Genomic DNA, 24,344 nt, shown 5'->3' with positions numbered 1-24,344 from the left:
CGCGGCAGAGAGCCGTTGGCGCGGAAATAGTCGTTGCTCTGGAGTCGCACCGGACAGTCCGGTGCACACCGGACAGTCCGGTGCACACCGGACAGTCCGGTGCACACCGGACAGTCCGGTGAATTATAGTGGACGAGCCGTTGGCTTTTCCCGAAGCTGGCGAGTTCCTGAGGCCGACCTCCCTTGGCGCACCGGACACTGTCCGGTGTACACCGGACAGTCCGGTGAATTATAGCCGAGTCGCCTCCGGAAATTCCCGAAGGTGGCGAGTTCGAGTCTGAGTCCCCCTGGAACACCGGACATGTCCGGTGGCACACCGGACAGTCCGGTGCGCCAGACCAGGGGTGCCTTCGGTTGCCCCTTTGCTCCTTTGTTGAATCCAGGACTTGGTCCTTTTATTGGCTGAGTGTGAACCTTTTACACCTGTATAATCTATACACTTGGGCAAACTAGTTAGTCCAATTATTTGTGTTGGGCAATTCAACCACCAAAATTAATTAGGGGCTAGGTGTAAGCCTAATTCCCTTTCAGATTTGATCTCTTTGGTGTGTCTAGAATTGAATGCTAGAGCTCTTGTAGTAGTTGAGAAGTGGAAAACTTGGATGCAATGAATGGTGGGGTGGTTGGGGTATTTATAGCCCCAACCACCAAAAGTGGCCGTTGGGAACCTGTCTGTTCGATGGCGCACCGGACAGTCCGGTGCACACCGGACAGTCCGGTGCCCCTGCCACGTCATCACTGCCGTTGGATTCTGACCGTTGGAGCTTCTGACTTGTGGGCCCGCCTGGGTGTCCGGTGCACACCGGACAGCTACTGTTCCTTGTCCGGTGTGCCAGTATGGGCGCGCCTGACTTCTGCGCGCGTAGAGCGCGCATTAAATGCGCGGCAGAGAGCCGTTGGCGCGGAGATAGCCGTTGCTCCGGAGTCGCACCGGACAGTCCGGTGCACACCGGACAGTCCGGTGAATTATAGTGGACTAGCCGTTAGCGTTTTCCCGAAGCTGGTGAGTTCCTGAGGCCGCTCTCCTTTGGTGCACCGGACACTGTCCGGTGTACACCGGACAGTCCGGTGAATTATAGCGCGAGTGCCTCTGGAAATTCCCGAAGGTGGCGAGTTTGAGCTGGAGTCCTCTGGTGCACCGGACACTGTTCGGTGTACACCGGACAGTGTGCTCCCAGACCAGAGGGCCTTCGGTTCCCACTTTGCTCTTTTGTTGAATCCAAAACTTGGTCTTTTTATTGGCTGAGAGTGAACCTTTTATACCTGTATAATCTATACACTTGGGCAAACTAGTTAGTCCAATAAATTTGTGTCGGGCAATTCAACCACCAAAATTAATTAGGAACTAGGTGTAAGCCTAATCCCCTTTCAACCTCCCTAGGTGCCAACGACGTCCCTGATTCCTCTGTTGCCGCTCTTGGTGCACACCAAGTACACGGCCAGGAATGGGTCATAGTCCGGCCAAACAGAGTGGCCACCGACTAGGGGTGAAAACGGGCGAATACGGAAAAATAGTAGCTCATCATGTATCCTACCCTAATGTATTTAAAACGAATTCGGGATTGGATATGGATAGTTAGAAATGAGACAGATACAGATACAGGGACCAGATATTTTTCCGGGCGGATAAGTGACGGATACGAATATTATTTGGTCGGATATCGGATACTTGTCAGATAATGCATTAGTTGGTTATCATAAAATATTCTTGTTCGACCACGAAATTGCAAGTAAATTATCAAGACTAATAAACATTTTATAAGAAGATAATCTCAAGTTCCCACATAAAAATGGTAAAGTGAAGTATTGATTATGTTGAAACTTGGATACTTAGAGTAAAATCACGTGTAACTCACGCAATAAGTGGAAATAAAATAGAAGAAACGTCTACATAAAATCATCAAAATATAATTAAATTCATAAAATACACTAGTTTTGATCCATAATTGCAAAAATGATAAGTGAAGTATTGATTATGTTGAAACTTTGATACATGAAGTGATTTTACGTGTAACTCACGCAATAAGTAAGAGTGGAATGGAAGAAACACTAGCATCTTGTGGATTTTATAGTCCAAATGTTTTTGAGAACTATATGTGGATATGTGTTGTGTCTCCGTAAAAAATTATGAATTGTTTGGGCTATTTGTGTATTATTATTATTTTCTATAGAAAATTATCAAAATGCACTTAAATTCATAAAATATTCTATTTTCACTCAAAAATTGCAAATAAGTTAAAAAAAACTAATAAATATTCTATACGAAAATAACTCAAGTCCTCACATGAAAATGATAAAGTAAAGTACTGATTATGTTGAAACTTTGGATACTTAGAGTGGTTTCACATGTAGATAACCTTGAGTTCTCACATGGAGATAACCTTGAGTCTCCACATGAAAATGATAAAACCTATTAATTTGAAATAAAATTGGACACTATTTCTTTGATTTTGACCTAAAGATGTGTTTAAATAAAAATGTGATGTACTACAAAGTTATAGATCTCTTCGAGCTCTATAATTTTCATATAAATTGTATTTTCATCTGATTTCATATGTAAAAGTTATGATTTTATAACTATATTATTATGCAGAAAAAGAAAAACAGGTACCCGAATTCCGGCCCGAATATTCAGGTATTTACCGGGTAGTATTAGCTCCGTATCCGACCCGAATCTGAAGCTGCACTATACGGGTATTACCCGTATCTGTCCCAAATATAAAAATATCTGTATCTGTATCCGAAAAAACGGGTATTTGCACTATCCGTATCCGGTACCCAGCGGGTATACCCGACCCGTTTTCACCCCTACCACCGACCCTTAATGAGAGGCTCCTCGCCGTGCCTCGGCCTAGCGGTGGTGTAACCAAGAGCTAGAGCACCGCTTCACCTTCGTCGTCTAGCTCTCCGACGGCATGATGATGGTGGTGTCCCCAAGGCCTTCCGACTTGCCGGTGATGGTGGCAGGCTCCCATGAGAAGACCATGGCGGTAGGTCGCTTCAGCACGACTGCTAATTTCTCCTACTGCCCCATCGTTGCTTCGCTTCGTGCCAAGTAATCCACCGATCAGTCGTCCTATTTGTATATATTGGAATGGATTGTCCTTGTGTGTTTCTTGGTGTGAGAAGACCAAGATGTAGATGGAGCATAGGAAAATATGGTGGTTGGCGCTCAAGGGAGAGCAGAGGAACGTTGCCTAGGTCCGTGTCATTTTTGTTCCTGTGAATCTGCTATTTGCTTGCAGTTTGTGCACCATGGTTAAGGCCAATTTATGGTGTTGCACGTTCTTCTGATGATGTTTTGTTTCGTACGATGTGTTGATTAGTTCTCTGTTCTTGTGATCTGATTAGTGTCTCATGCCCCAGCAAACAACACCTCCTATGCTCTCTAGGCCTGGAGCAGAAGCTCGTCTTCTCAGGTAATTAGAAACTTGTCATCAATAGTTCCGTATCCATGATAGTATGTTTACTAAGTGAATGTTTTGCATGCAGCACAAAGCCGACAGTGATAGATGTTATCGATATTGATCTAGGCACAATAATCTGTAGTAGATTTCGTGCTTTTGTATATATTGAGAAAAAAGATACTAGGGGTGTTCTTGGCCCAGGTTGGCTTAAACTTATCCTCCGGTCCTGCATAATGATGAGCCAAACATATTCTACATCTGACATACCCGGTGTATAAGTATAACACAACATATTTTTACACCTCAATCCTCTGTTTTATAGGCTAATGATCCCACCATTGAACGTATTATGCCTTTAGGACAAATAGCATAATATTTAGCGTATGAATGTGGGAAGCTGCTTTCAGAACTGATAAAATCTGTAGAACCCCTCCCACTCCTCATGATGAAATGTGTGCTGGAATGAGTTATTTCCCTGAAACTATATGGAAGGGTGTCAAAATTTCTTGTGGCATATTGACACTTCTCTGAAAAATATTGGGATCAATGAACGTACAATGCTCCACTTATTCAGTTCTCTTCCTCAATGGGTGGTGGTCGTGATGGTTACTTCTTGCTTTCATATGCCATTGTATACAAGGCGTTTGTCTAAAAAAATATAATACTCTGTTGAATAGTTAGTACAAAAAATGTTTGAATAGTTCTAAAATGTTCCAGGCTCTGGTTGCATGTGTAACAAGAAATTATTGATATTGGCATTAAGATTCCCTTTTTGCACTCAAAACTATATTACAGATCCAAATATTTTGGGTACAACCTTATTGTTGTTTTGTTGACCAACTATAGAAAGAAAAGCTAAAACTTTCCATGTTGTATTGATTTTGTAGGAAATCCAAGAGTAATACCAAAGGTTACATGATATGTATGCTTGTTGGTGAGAATTATGGCTGCTAACTTGTACTTCTCTCATATCAAAGATCTAATGTTTCAGGTACTGCAATATAGGTACTTCCTTACATGTTAAGAACCGCGATATTGTTTGTTCTCTGGTGCTAAAACACAATATTCTATTCTAGCTCTCTATGTGGCACTGCAGTGATGAACTTTGGATCCGTGTTGATGAATCACATTGCTATTCAAGAAAAGCTGCAAAACACTATATAGGTAATAAAGTTGTAATCTAAGAAGGAAATTTGTATGAAACTACATATCTATTGATTACCTTATTATTATTATCTTTTTTTTGCTTTGGCCATGTGAAGTTAATCACTTAAATGGGAGTTCTGATCTAAAAACTTTATAAACAATTAACTAAGGATGCCATTTCTATGCCTATGCAAATAATAACCTTTAAAGTGTGTCATTTTGGTATTTTTATTCTTATTGTCCATGGTTCACCATAGGATTATGTATCTTCTGCAGCTGTTCGCAACCTTCAAACTGTTTTGTCAAGAGCTTAATTTATGAAGGGTATAACTTACTGCCAACTTCATTTTGGCCAGTTTAGTTATTGGACGTGCTATGCTAAATATTTCTCTTATATATAAATGTTATTTGTTTTCCTAACAGCTATTGTACTAACATATACTACCTTTTCCCCTGAAAGCAGTAATCCAAAAGTTCAGTGTAAATCTATCAAACCGAGGACAATTTTTTGGCCTCATTTATATGTTGTTCAACTATATATTGGGACTTTTGGTCATGGAAAGTATGATATGGTTTAAATTGAAACTGCAGTTGAGCTCCCCAAAAGGTGCGTGAACTACTTCTTAATTCTGTCAGACTAAATGTGGTTGAACTTTGTACTGCATTTTTTGTTTAAATTACAACAAATGTTTAAACAAATGAACTTATTTACAACGTCTGTTTACATAGACTGTTTAAATTACAACGACTGTTTTTGTTTGCAACGACTGTTGAAACAGACTGTTTAAAAACGACTGTTTACATAGACTGTTTAAATTACAACGATTGTTTTTGTTTAAAAACAGTAAACGACCAGGTGCACAAATGAACTTTGTCCTGCAACTCAAATGAACTTTGGCACAAATGAACTTTGGCACCTGGTAATGCAGTTTCTGTTTTACTGATAGTAACTCCTATTAGTATACGAATCAGTGACCAAAACATGTGAATTAAGAAGTCTGAAACATACAATCAGATTATCCCAATGGGAAAATTGAATTCATTTGATTGTATGCGAAGCAATGCTGATCTGTATTTTCCTGACCAAGTATGTGTAATTTTCCTTTCCATTGAGGTCGACTGTTCTGTATTTTCCTGACCAAGTATGGCACAAAACAGTATGTGTACTCTGTCAACAATTTCTGATTGTATGTGTTTTATAATATTAACTCCGTAGAATGTCTTGATCGAGAGGTCATCTTCCTTTCCATCGGCCCTTGTTTTTATTCAATTACTTTTGTTTCAATGACTAAAATGTATAGCAGCTAGCGATTCAATTTTTATTATTTCTTTATTCCAAATATGTTTGAAACATATAATACTGTTTTGTGCCATATGAATTGATTTGGGAATCATATCATGCATAAATTGATTTGTGAATCCTTTTGTTAGCCGAAGCATAAAGTTTTCTTTTGGATCTTGTCAAACCTAGACTTAGCACTAGAAACATTATGAGAAGAAGGCATATGAATTGGAATCCTATGACTGTTTTGTGCCAAAAACGCCCAAACGAAAATTTGGACCATATGTTCTTCCAGTGCCCCTCTGTTTCCTCAACTTCGCTAAGCATCTAATTGTCCTATAATTGTTTCTCTACATTTTCCATCTCGCAATTTCAGTTGTGTTGATTTGGAGCTGCTGGAGGAGCACGTCGTCACAGCGCTTTCAGTGGAGAGCTACTACAGGTACGAACTCCTGTAAAAGACCGGATTAGCTTGATTCACCAGTTTTGAGATTTTTTATGCCACATCTCAAATTAAAGTTACACTATGCACAACAGTAATCCAGTTTTTATGCCATTTTTATGTTACAACGACTGTTTTTGTTTGCAACGACTGTTTACACAGACTGTTTAAATTACAACGATTGTTTTTATTTGACGTTTTTGTTTAAAAACAGTAAACGACCAGGTGCACAAATGAACTTTGTCCTGTAACTCAAATGAACTTTGGCACCTGGTAATGCAGTTTCTGTTTTACTTATAGCAACTCCTGTTAGTATACGAATCAGTGACCAAAACATGTGAAAATTGAATTCATTTGATTGTATGCGAAGCAATGCTGATATGTATTTTCCTGACCAAGTATGTGTAATTTTCCTTTCCATTGAGGTTGACTGATTGAATTCATTGGATTGTATGCGAAGCAATGCTGATCTGTATTTTCCTGACCAAGTATGTGTAATTTTCCTTTCCATTGAGGTCGACTGATCTGTATTTTCCTGACCAAGTATGGCACAAAACAGTATGTGTACTCTGTCATCAATTTCTGATTGTATGTGTTTTATAATATTAACTCCGTAGAATGTCTTGATCGATAGGTCATCTTCCTTTCCATCGGCGCAAGATGGGGTACTGATGCTTTTTTTGCGCTGCCCAGGGAGATGACAGATAATGTTTTGATAGGTACTGAACCGAAGAAGAAGCATTACGTCCGGAGCCTGAATACGACGAGTACTTGATTCTGGCATGGATGCTCCTGATCCACCAGGCTGGATTCGTTCGCTGCGTTTAGATCCACTCCGTTTGAATTGACGTTGTCTCCGCCATTATTCTTGGTTCTCCGTTCTCCCTCTTCGCTTCCTTCTATTCTTTGTTTTCTCTGTTGAAAAGGGTTCCTTTTTTTTTCATTTCTATTTTACAAGAGGCTAGCTAGTAGAGGACTGGAGCCTAGAGGAGCATTTTGTACTTTAAAATGCTTGTTCAGGTTATGAACTAGTAATTTTGTTAGTAAATGGTTATCAATTTTGACATCTGAAGTATGAATGACCCCTATTCAAGTGCATAACTAATTGGTTGACCTATTGCTACAATGAATCTAAGAGACACACATGGATGTCAGACAGAAAATCCATATCAATCTGTTGTATTTTGGGTGCATAAGACGCCTACATCAAGCCATACTTGAGCCTCATGCACCAAGGTTGACGTTACTACAGCACTGAACCCATGGTCCACAAGCACCTATGTAGCTTGTTAGTGTTCATCATTGTTAACTCTGTTAAGATATAAGATTAAATTTCTAAGCTTGAGCATGCTTCTGTACAAGTAGCAAAGAGGACAGACCATTTCGATGTCTGACTCATGCTAGATTGACTAAAAAAATAGGATGCCAAGTCTAAGTACTCGTGCTGATGGTCAGCTAGTCAGGACTATACGCTTACAACAGACAGGCAATTTAGAAAGCAGACACTTTTCTGTTTTGAAGCCAAAGAACCCAAACAAGACATATTACAGAGTCTCAAATTATCAACTGTTATTCCCAGTATCAGGCATTTTTCATTTTGTAATCAGAAAACAAGAACACAGCTACAAAATGAAATGCAGAAAGTAGACAGAAGTAAGAAGCAGCATACAATCTTGAAATCTTCATTCTGAAATCTGAACTTCATGTATCTTCACTCTGATGAAGTGATGAAATAAAGAACAACGTACATAAGTGCAGACAGTTCTCAGTTAGAACTAAACCTGTTCTTCAAAGGCCAAAACCACTTTTAAATCCCACAATCCACAAGTGGCTACTCCACTGCACGATGCGTTTGAAAACTGACTAAAAGGAGTAAACAACTGCAGCCAAAAGTGTAAAGCCACCTACATTCACAAAACCCTCTGAGACCAAGCCAGCATGTGTGCAAAGCAGTCAGGATGGCAATTACACTAAGATCATCCACTGTAACCCTTTCTGCCTCCTTTGGATGAAACAGCATGACAGCATCCAGACCATAACCATGAGTTGCATGTCCAACAATAATCACATTCCAAGTGACCACACTCCTCTCAGCCATGCTTCCAAAGGCCAACATGGCAAGATCCAAGCGCCCACATTTCATGTACATGTCTATCAAAGCTGTCTGCGCCACAACACCAGATCTTCCTTGCTCCAAAGCACCCAGCTGAGCACAAGTAGTGACAACCCCCACCGCAGCGACCGCCACCGCCGCCGCATACTTTGAAAATACTCCAAACCAAAGCCTCATTGGCCTCCCCACACTTGACATGCCCTTCAATGAAAATGGTCCACAAGATCACTGTTTCCTCAAACAGCGGCCTCCCTTAATGCATCCTTCCTTGTCCGGCATCACCATCGATCATCAAGTTCCAGCACACGAAATTCCTCTTGGGCATTTGATCAGACAACTCGCGTGCACGGTCCACACCAGCACCACCTTGCTTCCAACCATACCCATCGATCGAGACTCCCAAGAGAACGCGTCTCTCTGTGGCATTTCGTCGAACAGCTCCTGCACGAGCCCCATCTCCCGGCACCCGACGTACCCAGCGACTATGCAGTTCCATGAGACCCCGCCTGCCTCGTAGAACACGTTGTCTCCCCAAGCGGTAGTCCAGGATCCTACAGTAGAAGCTGATGAGCGCGTTCACAGCGAAGACTGAAGGGGTCCGCGCCCAGACCTCCTCACGGCCTCGGCGTGAACCAGGAGTCCGGCGCTGCAGCCAGGGGCGCGGCCGCATGCCTTGGGGACAGCGAGGAACGTGTAGGCGTCCGGCCACACGCCGCAATGGCGCATCCGCGCGAAGTAGAGCAGCGCGACGCGGGAGCGTGGAGGCGGACCTACGTGTTCCAGGGGAATGGGTCGCGGGCGGTGGGCTCCGGGAGGCGCGCGAAGACGGCGCAAGCGAGCGCGGCGGCGCCGGGAGGGACGCGAGGCCGATGAGGTTGGAGAGCCGCAGCGCGGCAGCGGGGAGGCGGCGCGGTGGCCCGAATTGAGGAGGTGGGCGTGGGCGCGTGGCACAGGAACGCGTGGGAGGTGGACCTGCAGGCGCGGAGGAGGAGAGGGGCGTCCGCAGGCAGGGCGAAGGCGGGACGAAGAGGCCGCATCAATCAGGCCCGACGGATTCTTAGGTGGGCTAGCTATTGATGGGCCTTGGCGAGCACATTTCCACAGCGGTCCGCTGCCAAAATACTAGTAGTTCGCGACGTGCCTGCGCGTGTGCGTGGTGGTGACCGGTGAGTGGAGCTGGAGCGCGTCTCAGTTTAGTGCCACCCCGGAGGCTGTGGGCGAGTGGAGCCAGAGGAGGCTTATAAAAGAAGAAGCTGGACGCCTTAGCAAATCATACCTTTCTCGGCCTTTTGGCTAAGATCAAGTGTAGTATCTGTTCTTATCAGTTTAATATCTGATATGTGGACCATGTGTTCACTTTGATATTAAATTTATTTTTTGTGGGGGAGGGCTCACTACAGTAGCTTGCTACTGGGGTCCTCACGTGTCGCTTGGGCGTTGCACTATAGTCCAAGCCTGGCGCACCCCAACCCAAGTCAAAATTAAATTTTGCTACTGGGTTCCTTAAGTGTCGGTTGGGCCTTGCACTACAGCCCAATCGTTGCGCACCCCAACCAAGTCTAAATTATTTTTTTATCTTGTTTTGTTGATGGGCCTTGAAATGGTGTCTGAAATAATTTATACCTACAAATGATAAAGTCCGAGCACGTCAATCACACCCAAGTTGAAAATCTGTTTATCAGTTATAGAAAATATTATGCGGTGATTTATGTATAAAAAAATATTTGTAGAGCTAGTTTGAACCTCTATTTTCGTTTTCTATTTTTCCCACAGAAAGAAAATGAATTAATTTAGAAAATAGGTTGCCAAACTAGCCCTGTAGAATATGAAATTCCATACAGTTGTAGAAGATGAAACTCCATAGTAAGAATATGAAACTCCATACAGTTGTAGAAGATGAAACTCCATAGTAAGAATTTTTTGTGTCGCTTCTTTTCATTTGAGGTACCCTCACTTGGACATGTATAGAGTTCATTTAGACATGTATAGCGATAAAAATACTTATAATACTGGTAGTGCGTTCACTTGGACATGTATAGCGATAAAAAATACTTCTAATACTGGTAGTGCATGCCTACAACCCATCCTCGACACAGAGCGGAACTGCTTAACTAGAAATCTCGCAACACAACAACAAAACGACATAGCTAACGGCAATAAAAAAATCTGAACATATTTCTTTCTAAAGTTCTCCTAAAATTATAGAGCAAATGATAATAATAATAATAAAATTAAGATTTGAGCCGACCAAAAATGTCGGTCATGTCTGAAATTACTTAGGACGTGTTTGGGAACATATTATTTTCTTAGTCCCAAAACAATACCACGATATTTGAACATTCTATGGTATTTTAGGTTAAGAGCCGTTTGGGAGCACATCTAAAAACTCTATATTTAAACCATAGTTTTACTAATACCATGCTATTTTTGAGGTCAAAAAAAATTCTGGTCTAGATCACAGTTTTTTGTTTGCACATACCTGTAGTCTTATCTTCTACACTATAACTAAAATATTGTGTCTCCAAACAGGTGTTAGATTGGACTGATGTAAAATATACCATAGGTATGTCATGACATACAATAAACTATGGTTTTGAGAAACATAGTTCCCAATCAGGCCCTTATAGGTGAAGCATAGTTTTTATTACAAAGAAACATAATGCGAATTCGAGTACTGAAAATTCCATTGCATTTCCATCTAGCGTGACAATGTAAAACAAAAAACTTGTTAAAAGTGGATGTGATGTAGTTTGGTATTTAGAAACTCCACAATAAACCACCCATCCATAACTATAATAAAACTTGCATAAGCACCCGAGACGAGGTGGGCCTGCATGACACTCGAACGCATGCGAGGCGGTCCTACATGTGTAGAGGTGGGAAAGGAGCGTTTAAGGGATGATTAGGCATGGGCAAAAAGAACCGGAACCGAGGAACCGAACCGAAATAACCGAGAACCGAAACCGAACTAACCGAACCGAAGGAACCGTTATGAAATTCGGTTCTGGTTTTTTGAGAACCGAAATAAATAAGATATTTTCGGTTCTACACTCCAAAGAACCGAAAGAACCAAAAGTATTAGATTCAATTTGTTACATGTATTTGTAACTTCGGATGTTGTTTTATCGACTTATGTTGAACCTCTAATCATCCATGTATTATCTATGAAATTATGATCATTGTGCACTTGTGGTTGTTTGTGGGGAGATGTTGCTGAAATTTCTCACAAAAGTTGTCGTTATTCAGAATTTTAGAGTGGCTGTTACAGTTCGGTTAGAACCGAGGAACCGAACCGAAGAACCGAGAACCAGACTAGTCGGTTCTAGTTTCTTTATCTTGCTATTTCGGTTCTAGTTTTCGAATAACCGATTTTCTACAAGAACCGAGGAACCGAACCGAAGAACCGAACGCCCAGTCCTAGGGATGATGGCGGGACAAGGAGGCCACATCGATCAAGCATGGTCGCTTCAAACTCTAGCGAAGCCAAGTGTAGTAGGAAATTGAGTAAATTTCAGACATAAGGGATTCTTTGGTGGGCTAGCCATTGATGGACGTTGTGAGCGATTTTTTCAATGGTGTGGCTAGCACCGACGCCTTGATACCAAATAGAACATGTTGTGCCTACATTAGGGAGTTTGAACGAGCAGAGCCAAAAAGAACGTTATAATAAAAAAACCATGGGCATAAGTGTATCTCATACCTTTCTCGGCCTTTTAACTAAGATTAAGTGTATTATCTATTCTTATCTAATCTTTTCTATATTAAATTTATTTTTAGTAGGAAAAGGCTTAATACAACAACTTACTATTGAGGTTCTCGTGTGTCGACCGAAGTGTTGCACCGCTGCCCAATTCTTGTGCATCCCAACCGAATGAGAATAATAGTATCCTACATTTGAGATAAATAATCTTTACTACTCCTTAAGACCCTACCGTAGGCGTCCACAGTGATTTTGGTGCACGGATCTGCCCAGTCTGTCGCGCCGCGGATCCCCCCCTCTTCTCCTCTGCTCCCCGCCATCAACGCTGATCCGCCCTCCGCCCTCCCCCCTCCCGCCGGCCATCCATTCCGCCATCCTTGCTCTGCCTCCATCACAAATTCCTGGTTCTTTCCTCCTTCTTCCCCGTGTGTTTCGTGCACAGCGGAAACCGCTCCCTTCCCCTCGCCATCACCTGATCCTGGCTCCACCCCCACCGCCGCTCGCGCCCTCCCCCATGTCCTAGGGCCTAGGATCCCCACCGCTGCATCTCCCTCTTGCTCAACTGCTCCCACCCCGACCGTTCCTACTTGCTAGCCTTCGTCGACGCTGCCCACTTGAACCAGATCTAGCCCAGCTTGACCTCCCTAGGTGCCAACGACGTCCCTGATTCCTCTGTTGCCGCTCTTGGTGCACACCAAGTACACGACCAGGAATGGGTCATAGTCCGGCCAAACAGAGTGGCCACAGACTAGGGGTGAAAACGGGCGAATACGGAAAAATAGTAGCTCATCCTGTATCCTACCCTAATGTATTTAAAACGAATTCGGGATTGGATATGGATAGTTAGAAATGAGACAGATACAGATACAGGGACCGGATATTTTTCCGGGCGGATAAGTGACGGATACGAATATTATTTGGTCGGATATCGGATACTTGTCAGATAATGCATTAGTTGGTTATCATAAAATATTCTTGTTCGACCACGAAATTGCAAGTAAATTATCAAGACTAATAAACATTTTATAAGAAGATAATCTCAAGTTCCCACATAAAAATGGTAAAGTGAAGTATTGATTATGTTGAAACTTGGATACTTAGAGTAAAATCACGTGTAACTCACGCAATAAGTGGAAATAAAATAGAAGAAACGTCTACCTAAAATCATCAAAATATAATTAAATTCATAAAATACACTAGTTTTGATCCATAATTGCAAAAATGATAAGTGAAGTATTGATTATGTTGAAACTTTGATACATGAAGTGATTTTACGTGTAACTCACGCAATAAGTAAGAGTGGAATGGAAGAAACACTAGCATCTTGTGGATTTTATAGTCCAAATGTTTTTGAGAACTATATGTGGATATGTATTGTGTCTCCGTAAAAAATTATGAATTGTTTGGGCTATTTGTGTATTATTATTATTTTCTATAGAAAATTATCAAAATGCACTTAAATTCATAAAATATTCTATTTTCACTCAAAAATTGCAAATAAGTTAAAAAAACTAATAAATATTCTATACGAAAATAACTCAAGTCCTCACATGAAAATGATAAAGTAAAGTACTGATTATGTTGAAACTTTGGATACTTAGAGTGGTTTCACATGTAGATAACCTTGAGTTCTCACATGGAGATAACCTTGAGTCTCCACATGAAAATGATAAAACCTATTAATTTGAAATAAAATTGGACACTATTTCATTGATTTTGACCTAAAGATGTGTTTAAATAAAAATGTGATGTACTACAAAGTTATAGATCTCTTCGAGCTCTATAATTTTCATATAAATTGTATTTTCATCTGATTTCATATGTAAAAGTTATGATTTTATAACTATATTATTATGCAGAAAAAGAAAAACAGGTACCCGAATTCCGGCCCGAATATTCAGGTATTTACCGGGTAGTATTAGCTCCGTATCCGACCCGAATCTGAAGCTGCACTATACGGGTATTACCCGTATCTGTCCCAAATATAAAAATATCTGTATCCGTATCCGAAAAAACGGGTATTTGCACTATCCGTATCCGGTACCCAGCGGGTATACCCGACCTGTTTTCACCCCTACCACCGACCCTTAATGAGAGGCTCCTCGCCGCGCCTCGGCCTAGCGGTGGTGTAACCAAGAGCTAGAGCACCGCTTCACCTTCGTCGTCTAGCTCTCCGACGGCATGATGATGGTGGTGTCCCCAAGGCCTTCCGACTTGCCGGTGATGGTGGCAGGCTCCCATGAGAATACCATGGCGGTAGGTCGCTTCAGCACGACTGCTAATTTCTCCTACTGCCCCATCGTTGCTTCGCTTCGTGCCAAGTAATCCACCGATCAGTCGTCCTATTTGTATATATTGGAATGGATTGTCCTTGTGTGTTTCTTGGTGTGAGAAGACCAAGATGTAGATGGAGCATAGGAAAATATGGTGGTTGGCGCTCAAGGGAGAGCAGAGGAACGTTGCCTAGGTCAGTGTCATTTTTGTTCCTGTGAATCTGCTATTTGCTTGCAGTTTGTGCACAATGGTTAAGGCCAATTTATGGTGTTGCACGTTCTTCTGATGATGTTTTGTTTCGTACGATGTGTTGATTAGTTCTCTGTTCTTGTGATCTGATTAGTGTCTCATGCCCCAGCAAACAACACCTCCTATGCTCTCTAGGCCTGGAGCAGAAGCTCGTCTTCTCAGGTAATTAGAAACTTGTCATCAATAGTTCCGTATCCATGATAGTATGTTTACTAAGTGAATGTTTTGCATGCAGCACAAAGCCGACAGTGATAGATGTTATCGATATTGATCTAGGCACAATAATTTGTAGTAGATTTCGTGCTTTTGTATATATTGAGAAAAAAGATACTAGGGGTGTTCTTGGCCCAGGTTGGCTTAAACTTATCCTCCGGTCCTGCATAATGATGAGCCAAACATATTCTACATCTGACATACCCGGTGTATAAGTATAACACAACATATTTTTACACCTCAATCCTCTGTTTTATAGGCTAATGATCCCACCATTGAACGTATTATGCCTTTAGGACAAATAGCAGAATATTTAGCGTATGAATGTGGGAAGCTGCTTTCAGAACTGATAAAATCTGTAGAACCCCTCCCACTCCTCATGATGAAATGTGTGCTGGAATGAGTTATTTCCCTGAAACTATATGGAAGGGTGTCAAAATTTCTTGTGGCATATTGACACTTCTCTGAAAAATATTGGGATCAATGAACGTACAATGCTCCACTTATTCAGTTCTCTTCCTCAATGGGTGGTGGTCGTGATGGTTACTTCTTGCTTTCATATGCCATTGTATACAAGGCGTTTGTCTAAAAAATATAATACTCTGTTGAATAGTTAGTACAAAAAATGTTTGAATAGTTCTAAAATGTTCCAGGCTCTGGTTGCATGTGTAACAAGAAATTATTGATATTGGCATTAAGATTCCCTTTTTGCACTCAAAACTATATTACAGATCCAAATATTTTGGGTACAACCTTATTGTTGTTTTGTTGACCAACTATAGAAAGAAAAGCTAAAACTTTCCATGTTGTATTGATTTTGTAGGAAATCCAAGAGTAATACCAAAGGTTACATGATATGTATGCTTGTTGGTGAGAATTATGGCTGCTAACTTGTACTTCTCTCATATCAAAGATCTAATGTTTCAGGTACTGCAATATAAGTACTTCCTTACATGTTAAGAACCACGATATTGTTTGTTCTCTGGTGCTAAAACACAATATTCTATTCTAGCTCTCTATGTGGCACTGCAGTGATGAACTTTGGATCCGTGTTGATGAATCACATTGCTATTCAAGAAAAGCTGCAAAACACTATATAGGTAATAAAGTTGTAATCTAAGAAGGAAATTTGTATGAAACTACATATCTATTGATTACCTTATTATTATTATCTTTATTTTTTTGCTTTGGCCATGTGAAGTTAATCACTTAAATGGGAGTTCTGATCTAAAAACTTTATAAACAATTAACTAAGGATGCCATTTCTATGCCTATGCAAATAATAACCTTTAAAGTGTGTCATTTTGGTATTTTTATTCTTATTGTCCATGGTTCACCATAGGATTATGTATCTTCTGCAGCTGTTCGCAACCTTCAAACTGTTTTGTCAAGAGCTTAATTTATGAAGGGTATAACTTACTGCCAACTTCATTTTGGCCAGTTTAGTTATTGGACGTGCTATGCTAAATATTTCTCTTATATATAAATGTTATTTGTTTTCCTAACAGCTATTATACTAACATATACTACCTTTTCCCCTGAAAGCAGTAATCCAAAAGTTCAGTGTAAATCTATCAAACCGAGGACAATTTTTTGGCCTCATTTATATGTTGTTCAACTATATATTGGGACTTTTGGTCATGGAAAGTATGATATGGTTTAAATTGAAACTGCAGTTGAGCTCCCCAAAAGGTGCGTGAACTACTTCTTAATTCTGTCAGACTAAATGTGGTTGAACTTTGTACTGCATTTTTTGTTTAAATTACAACAAATGTTTAAACAAATGAACTTATTTACAACGTCTGTTTACATAGACTGTTTAAATTACAACGACTGTTTTTGTTTGCAACGACTGTTGACACAGACTGTTTAAAAACGACTGTTTACATAGACTGTTTAAATTACAACGATTGTTTTTGTTTAAAAACAGTAAACGACCAGGTGCACAAATGAACTTTGTCCTGCAACTCAAATGAACTTTGGCACAAATGAACTTTGGCACCTGGTAATGCAGTTTCTGTTTTACTGATAGTAACTCCTATTAGTATACGAATCAGTGACCAAAACATGTGAATTAAGAAGTCTGAAACATACAATCAGATTATCCCAATGGGAAAATTGAATTCATTTGATTGTATGCGAAGCAATGCTGATATGTATTTTCCTGACCAAGTATGTGTAATTTTCCTTTCCATTGAGGTTGACTGATTGAATTCATTGGATTGTATGCGAAGCAATGCTGATCTGTATTTTCCTGACCAAGTATGTGTAATTTTCCTTTCCATTGAGGTCGACTGATCTGTATTTTCCTGACCAAGTATGGCACAAAACAGTATGTGTACTCTGTCATCAATTTCTGATTGTATGTGTTTTATAATATTAACTCTGTAGAATGTCTTGATCGAGAGGTCATCTTCCTTTCCATCGGCGCAGGATGGGGTACTGATGCTTTTTTTGCGCTGCCCAGGGAGATGACAGATGATGTTTTGATAGGTACTGAACCGAAGAAGAAGCATTACGTCCGGAGCCTGAATACGACGAGTACTTGATTCTGGCATGGATGCTCCTGATCCACCAGGCTGGATTCGTTCGCTGCATTTAGATCCACTCCGTTTGAATTGACGTTGTCTCCGCCATTATTCTTGGTTCTCCGTTCTCCCTCTTCGCTTCCTTCTATTCTTTGTTTTCTGTGTTGAAAAGGGTTCCTTTTTTTTCATTTCTATTTTACAAGAGGCTAGCTAGTAGAGGACTGGAGCCTAGAGGAGCATTTTGTACTTTAAAATGCTTGTTCAGGTTATGAACTAGTAATTTTGTTAGTAAATGGTTATCAATTTTGACATCTGAAGTATGAATGACCCCTATTCAAGTGCATAACTAATTGGTTGACCTATTGCTACAATGAATCTAAGAGACACACATGGATGTCAGACAGAAAATCCATATCAATCTGTTGTATTTTGGGTGCATAAGACGCCTACATCAAGCCATACTTGAGCCTCATGCACCAAGGTTGACGTTACTACAGCACTGAACCCATGGTCCACAAGCACCTATGTAGCTTGTTAGTGTTCATCATTGTTAACTCTGTTAAGATATAAGATTAAATTTCTAAGCTTGAGCATGCTTCTGTACAAGTAGCAAAGAGGACAGACCATTTCGATGTCTGACTCATGCTAGATTGACTAAAAAAAATAGGATGCCAAGTCTAAGTACTCGTGCTGATGGTCAGCTAGTCAGGACTATACGCTTACAACAGACAGGCAATTTAGAAAGCAGACACTTTTCTGTTTTGAAGCCAAAGAACCCAAACAAGACATATTACAGAGTCTCAAATTATCAACTGTTATTCCCAGTATCAGGCATTTTTCATTTTGTAATCAGAAAACAAGAACACAGCTACAAAATGAAATGCAGAAAGTAGACAGAAGTAAGAAGCAGCATACAATCTTGAAATCTTCATTCTGAAATCTGAACTTCATGTATCTTCACTCTGATGAAGTGATGAAATAAAGAACAACGTACATAAGTGCAGACAGTTCTCAGTTAGAACTAAACCTGTTCTTCAAAGGCCAAAACCACTTTTAAATCCCACAATCCACAAGTGGCTACTCCACTGCACGATGCATTTGAAAACTGACTAAAAGGAGTAAACAACTGCAGCCAAAAGTGTAAAGCCACCTACATTCACAAAACCCTCTGAGACCAAGCCAGCATGTGTGCAAAGCAGTCAGGATGGCAATTACACTAAGATCATCCACTGTAACCCTTTCTGCCTCCTTTGGATGAAACAGCATGACAGCATCCAGACCATAACCATGAGTTGCATGTCCAACAATAATCACATTCCAAGTGACCACACTCCTCTCAGCCATGCTTCCAAAGGCCAACATGGCAAGATCCAAGCGCCCACATTTCATGTACATGTCTATCAAAGCTGTCTGCGCCACAACACCAGATCTTCCTTGCTCCAAAGCACCCAGCTGAGCACAAGTAGTGACAACCCCCACCGCAGCGACCGCCACCGCCGCCGCATACTTTGAAAATACTCCAAACCAAAGCCTCATTGGCCTCCCCACACTTGACATGCCCTTCAATGAAAATGGTCCACAAGATCACTGTTTCCTCAAACAGCGGCCTCCCTTAATGCATCCTTCCTTGTCCGGCATCACCATCGATCATCAAGTTCCAGCACACGAAATTCCTCTTGGGCATTTGATCAGACAACTCGCGTGCACGGTCCACACCAGCACCACCTTGCTTCCAACCATACCCATCGATCGAGACTCCCAAGAGAACGCGTCTCTCTGTGGCATTTCGTCGAACAGCTCCTGCACGAGCCCCATCTCCCGGCACCCGACGTACCCAGCGACTATGCAGTTCCATGAGACCCCGCCTGCCTCGTAGAACACGTTGTCTCCCCAAGCGGTAGTCCAGGATCCTACAGTAGAAGCTGATGAGCGCGTTCACAGCGAAGACTGAAGGGGTCCGCGCCCAGACCTCCTCACGGCCTCGGCGTGAACCAGGAGTCCGGCGCTGCAGCCAGGGGCGCGGCCGCATGCCTTGGGGACAGCGAGGAACGTGTAGGCGTCCGGCCACACGCCGCAATGGCGCATCCGCGCGAAGTAGAGCAGCGCGACGCGGGAGCGTGGAGGCGGACCTACGTGTTCCAGGGGAATGGGTCGCGGGCGGTGGGCTCCGGGAGGCGCGCGAAGACGGCGCAAGCGAGCGCGGCGGCGCCGGGAGGGACGCGAGGCCGATGAGGTTGGAGAGCCGCAGCGCGGCAGCGGGGAGGCGGCGCGGTGGCCCGAATTGAGGAGGTGGGCGTGGGCGCGTGGCACAGGAACGCGTGGGAGGTGGACCTGCAGGCGCGGAGGAGGAGAGGGGCGTCCGCAGGCAGGGCGAAGGCGGGACGAAGAGGCCGCATCAATCAGGCCCGACGGATTCTTAGGTGGGCTAGCTATTGATGGGCCTTGGCGAGCACATTTCCACAGCGGTCCGCTGCCAAAATACTAGTAGTTCGCGACGTGCCTGCGCGTGTGCGTGGTGGTGACCGGTGAGTGGAGCTGGAGCGCGTCTCAGTTTAGTGCCACCCCGGAGGCTGTGGGCGAGTGGAGCCAGAGGAGGCTTATAAAAGAAGAAGCTGGACGCCTTAGCAAATCATACCTTTCTCGGCCTTTTGGCTAAGATCAAGTGTAGTATCTGTTCTTATCAGTTTAATATCTGATATGTGGACCATGTGTTCACTTTGATATTAAATTTATTTTTTGTGGGGGAGGGCTCACTACAGTAGCTTGCTACTGGGGTCCTCACGTGTCGCTTGGGCGTTGCACTATAGTTCAAGCCTGGCGCACCCCAACCCAAGTCAAAATTAAATTTTGCTACTGGGTTCCTTAAGTGTCGGTTGGGCCTTGCACTACAGCCCAATCGTTGCGCACCCCAACCAAGTCTAAATTATTTTTTTATCTTGTTTTGTTGATGGGCCTTGAAATGGTGTCTGAAATAATTTATACCTACAAATGATAAAGTCCGAGCACGTCAATCACACCCAAGTTGAAAATCTGTTTATCAGTTATAGAAAATATTATGCGGTGATTTATGTATAAAAAAATATTTGTAGAGCTAGTTTGAACCTCTATTTTCGTTTTCTATTTTTCCCACAGAAAGAAAATGAATTAATTTAGAAAATAGGTTGCCAAACTAGCCCTGTAGAATATGAAATTCCATACAGTTGTAGAAGATGAAACTCCATAGTAAGAATATGAAACTCCATACAGTTGTAGAAGATGAAACTCCATAGTAAGAATTTTTTGTGTCGCTTCTTTTCATTTGAGGTACCCTCACTTGGACATGTATAGAGTTCATTTAGACATGTATAGCGATAAAAATACTTATAATACTGGTAGTGCGTTCACTTGGACATGTATAGCGATAAAAAATACTTATAATACTGGTAGTGCGTGCCTACAACCCATCCTCGACACAGAGCGGAACTGCTTAACTAGAAATCTCGCAACACAACAACAAAACGACATAGCTAACGACAATAAAAAAATCTGAACATATTTCTTTCTAAAGTTCTCCTAAAATTATAGAGCAAATGATAATAATAATAATAAAATTAAGATTTGAGCCGACCAAAAATGTCGGTCATGTCTGAAATTACTTAGGACGTGTTTGGGAACATATTATTTTCTTAGTCCCAAAACAATACCACGATATTTGAACATTCTATGATATTTTAGGTTAAGAGCCGTTTGGGAGCACATCTAAAAACTCTATATTTAAACCATAGTTTTACTAATACCATGCTATTTTTGAGGTCAAAAAAAATTCTGGTCTAGATCACAGTTTTTTGTTTGCACATACCTGCAGTCTTCTCTTCTACACTATAACTAAAATATTGTGTCTCCAAACAGGTGTTAGATTGGACTGATGTAAAATATACCATAGGTATGTCATGACATACAATAAACTATGGTTTTGAGAAACATAGTTCCCAATCAGGCCCTTATAGGTGAAGCATAGTTTTTATTACAAAGAAACATAATGCGAATTCGAGTACTGAAAATTCCATTGCATTTCCATCTAGCGTGACAATGTAAAACAAAAAACTTGTTAAAAGTGGATGTGATGTAGTTTGGTATTTAGAAACTCCACAATAAACCACTCATCCATAACTATAATAAAACTTGCATAAGCACCCGAGACGAGGAGGTGGGCCTGCATGACACTCGAACGCATGCGAGGCGGTCCTACATGTGTAGAGGTGGGAAAGGAGCGTTTAAGGGATGATTAGGCATGGGCAAAAAGAACCGGAACCGAGGAACCGAACCGAAATAACCGAGAACCGAAACCGAACTAACCGAACCGAAGGAACCGTTATGAAATTCGGTTCTGGTTTTTTGAGAACCGAAATAAATAAGATATTTTCGGTTCTACACTCCAAAGAACCGAAAGAACCAAAAGTATTAGATTCAATTTGTTACATGTATTTGTAACTTCGGATGTTGTTTTATCGACTTATGTTGAACCTCTAATCATCCATGTATTATCTATGAAATTATGGTCATTGTGCACTTGTGGTTGTTTGTGGGGAGATGTTGCTGAAATTTCTCACAAAAGTTGTCGTTATTCAGAATTTTAGAGTGGCTGTTACAGTTCGGTTAGAACCGAGGAACCGAACCGAAGAACCGAGAACCAGACTAGTCGGTTCTAGTTTCTTTATCTTGCTATTTCGGTTCTAGTTTTCGAATAACCGATTTTCTACAAGAACCGAGGAACCGAACCGAAGAACCGAACGCCCAGTCCTAAGGATGATGGCGGGACAAGGAGGCCACATCGATCAAGCATGGTCGTTTCAAACTCTAGCGAAGCCAAGTGTAGTAGGAAATTGAGTAAATTCCAGACATAAGGGATTCTTTGGTGGGCTAGCCATTGATGGGCGTTGTGAGCGATTTTTTCAATGGTGTGGCTAGCACCGACGCCTTGATACCAAATAGAACATGTTGTGCCTACATCAGGGAGTTTGAACGAGCAGAGCCAAAAAGAACATTGTAATAAAAAACCTTGGGCATAAGTGTATCTCATACTGTTGGAGAGGAAATCTCCGTCCGGGTGGCGGAGTGCACCCGCCCTAAATCCTAAGATGAGGAGGGGCCTAAGCGTTTTGCTTGTTAGTTGGAAAATGGGAAGAACACAAGAACACACAAGGATTTAGAGTGGTTCGGGCCGCTGGAGCCTAACACCCTACTCCACTGTGTGATGTATTGCTTGAGAGCTTGTATAAACTCGTGAGCGTCTAAGTGTGTCTAAAAAGGTCCTATTGTAATGTCGCGTGCCTCCCCTTTTATAGCCAAAGGGGGCATGCACAAAGGTACTGAGCCCCGACATATGGGCCCAGGGACATAACGTATGTAGCACTTGGAGCTACAAATGTTCGCCACTTGAGCAATCTTCTCGTGCCCTGACATCTGAGATCTGCGTATCCTCGGCGTGCAGAGGAAGCTTCTCGTATAAGGGATGGTGAGTACAATGGGCCGCATGGCACGGGCACACTGTTTGCTGTCAGACTGGACAAGCGCGCCGTCTGCAGGATGACCCTGACGCCATCTGCCAGCGGAGTGGATAGGACACATTAAATGCTGATAGGGCACATTGTCCGTCAGCGCGTGGTGGCAGGCAGTGTGTCCTCTCTGCAATAAATGCAGAGGCTACGTGACTTTAGAGGCCATACGTCACGCTCCGCCCGTTGGCTTATGTCACGGGCCACAAGCCACGCGGCAGCAGCGGGTCTCCTCCTGAGCGGGGAGCGCAGGGCAAGGCCTAGACACATGCCAACACCGTACCCTTACTCATGCCGGGGTTCTCCCCGTCCCGGGGCCTTGCCGTGGTCTGGACCTTACTTGAAGGGTCCTGAGGCCCATCCGAGGGACTCGACATGCCTTCTTGGGAGCTCCGGACTGTACACACAGGGGTCTGGTGTCCCTCTGTGGAGGTTCGGATCCAATGATGCATCCTGGGGTGTATTATCTTTCCTCGCCACGTGGTGCCCTTTGACCTGCCCATGTGGTGGGGTCGGGTGCCGTTCTCCGTGTGGCCAAGAGACGTCGTACGTGTACAACGTCTTCATACTGTTGAAGAGGGTACCCCTGATTCATGGTACCGACAGTGGCCCCGGGCCCGCCTCAGGGGAGGATGCGAGCCTGCAGGTGGGGCCAGAGTCTGATTGGCGATTCGCCCGCTGCTCCTGCGCGCCTGTTGATGCATTTACTGTCGGCCTGCCTATGGCCGTGCCGACTGCCACACTTATTCCCACGGTTGACTGGCCCGTGACCTTCGTACTTAATGTCACTGTTGGGCCATGCGTGGGGTGCCTCGGGTCGCTGCACTGGTTCTGAAAACTTATCTTTTCAGTCTTCCGCGACGGCCCCGAGGAGACATGGTATTGGCGCGAGTGGCGGTGTGATTTTTCTGCACCCAGTAACCGGCGCGTCGGTTGCATGACAAGTGGGCCTGGGCCCCCATGTTGGACCGCCGGTTGCAGCGAAGCTGAGGGGGCGCACAACCGCGGGATGGTTGTACGCTTCCTGCGCGGCGATTCGCCTTCTCGACCGCTGGTTTCGGCGAAGATGAAGGGGCGCATAACCGCGGGGCGGTTGCATGCTCCTTGTGCGGCGGTTCGCCTTCTCGACCGCTGGTTTCGGTGAAGATGAATGGGCGCATAACCGCGGGGCGGTTGCATGTTCCTTGTGCAGCGGTTTTCCTTCTTTGCGCTTTGGGTCAGCCTGTATGACATGTGGGGCCTGGCCCCCGTGTCATAGGGCGGGAACCCTGGTGCACGTCGGAGGAGACTTTGCCCGTGACGCTTCGGGGTGTTAGTGGGGGGAAATCCGCCTTTAAAAAAAGGGTCCATTCCCCGGGCAGTAACCATGCCTCGCTCCTCTTGCATTCATCGCGTCCTTCCAACTTCTGGGCCTCTGGATGGGGCGCGATGGTGTTCAATGGAAGGATCTGCGTCG

At 43.0% G+C, this 24,344-nt stretch overlaps 2 non-coding genes and 2 pseudogenes across 2 annotated transcripts; 2 read left to right on the top strand and 2 right to left on the bottom strand.

Annotated features, from left to right (window-relative positions):
* Positions 1 to 7,767: 7,767 nt before the first annotated feature.
* LOC109941655 (pentatricopeptide repeat-containing protein At4g02750-like) lies at positions 7,768 to 9,573 on the bottom strand (annotated as a pseudogene).
* Positions 9,574 to 9,662: 89 nt separating this feature from the next.
* On the top strand, positions 9,663 to 9,859 carry LOC111590024 (U2 spliceosomal RNA). Its single transcript, XR_004852316.1, has one exon. It is a non-coding gene; the product is annotated as a U2 spliceosomal RNA (small nuclear RNA).
* An 8,231-nt stretch (positions 9,860 to 18,090) lies between these two features.
* LOC109941651 (pentatricopeptide repeat-containing protein At4g02750-like) lies at positions 18,091 to 20,358 on the bottom strand (annotated as a pseudogene).
* LOC111590046 (U2 spliceosomal RNA) lies at positions 19,986 to 20,182 on the top strand. Its single transcript, XR_004852334.1, has one exon. It is a non-coding gene; the product is annotated as a U2 spliceosomal RNA (small nuclear RNA).
* Positions 20,359 to 24,344: the final 3,986 nt, after the last annotated feature.

The sequence above is a fragment of the Zea mays genome, chromosome 8, assembly GCF_902167145.1.
Source record: "Zea mays cultivar B73 chromosome 8, Zm-B73-REFERENCE-NAM-5.0, whole genome shotgun sequence".
Taxonomy (NCBI): Eukaryota; Viridiplantae; Streptophyta; class Magnoliopsida; order Poales; family Poaceae; genus Zea; species Zea mays.
The sequence above is the reverse complement of the archived record's forward strand: the minus strand, read 5'-3'. Positions and strand labels throughout refer to the sequence as shown.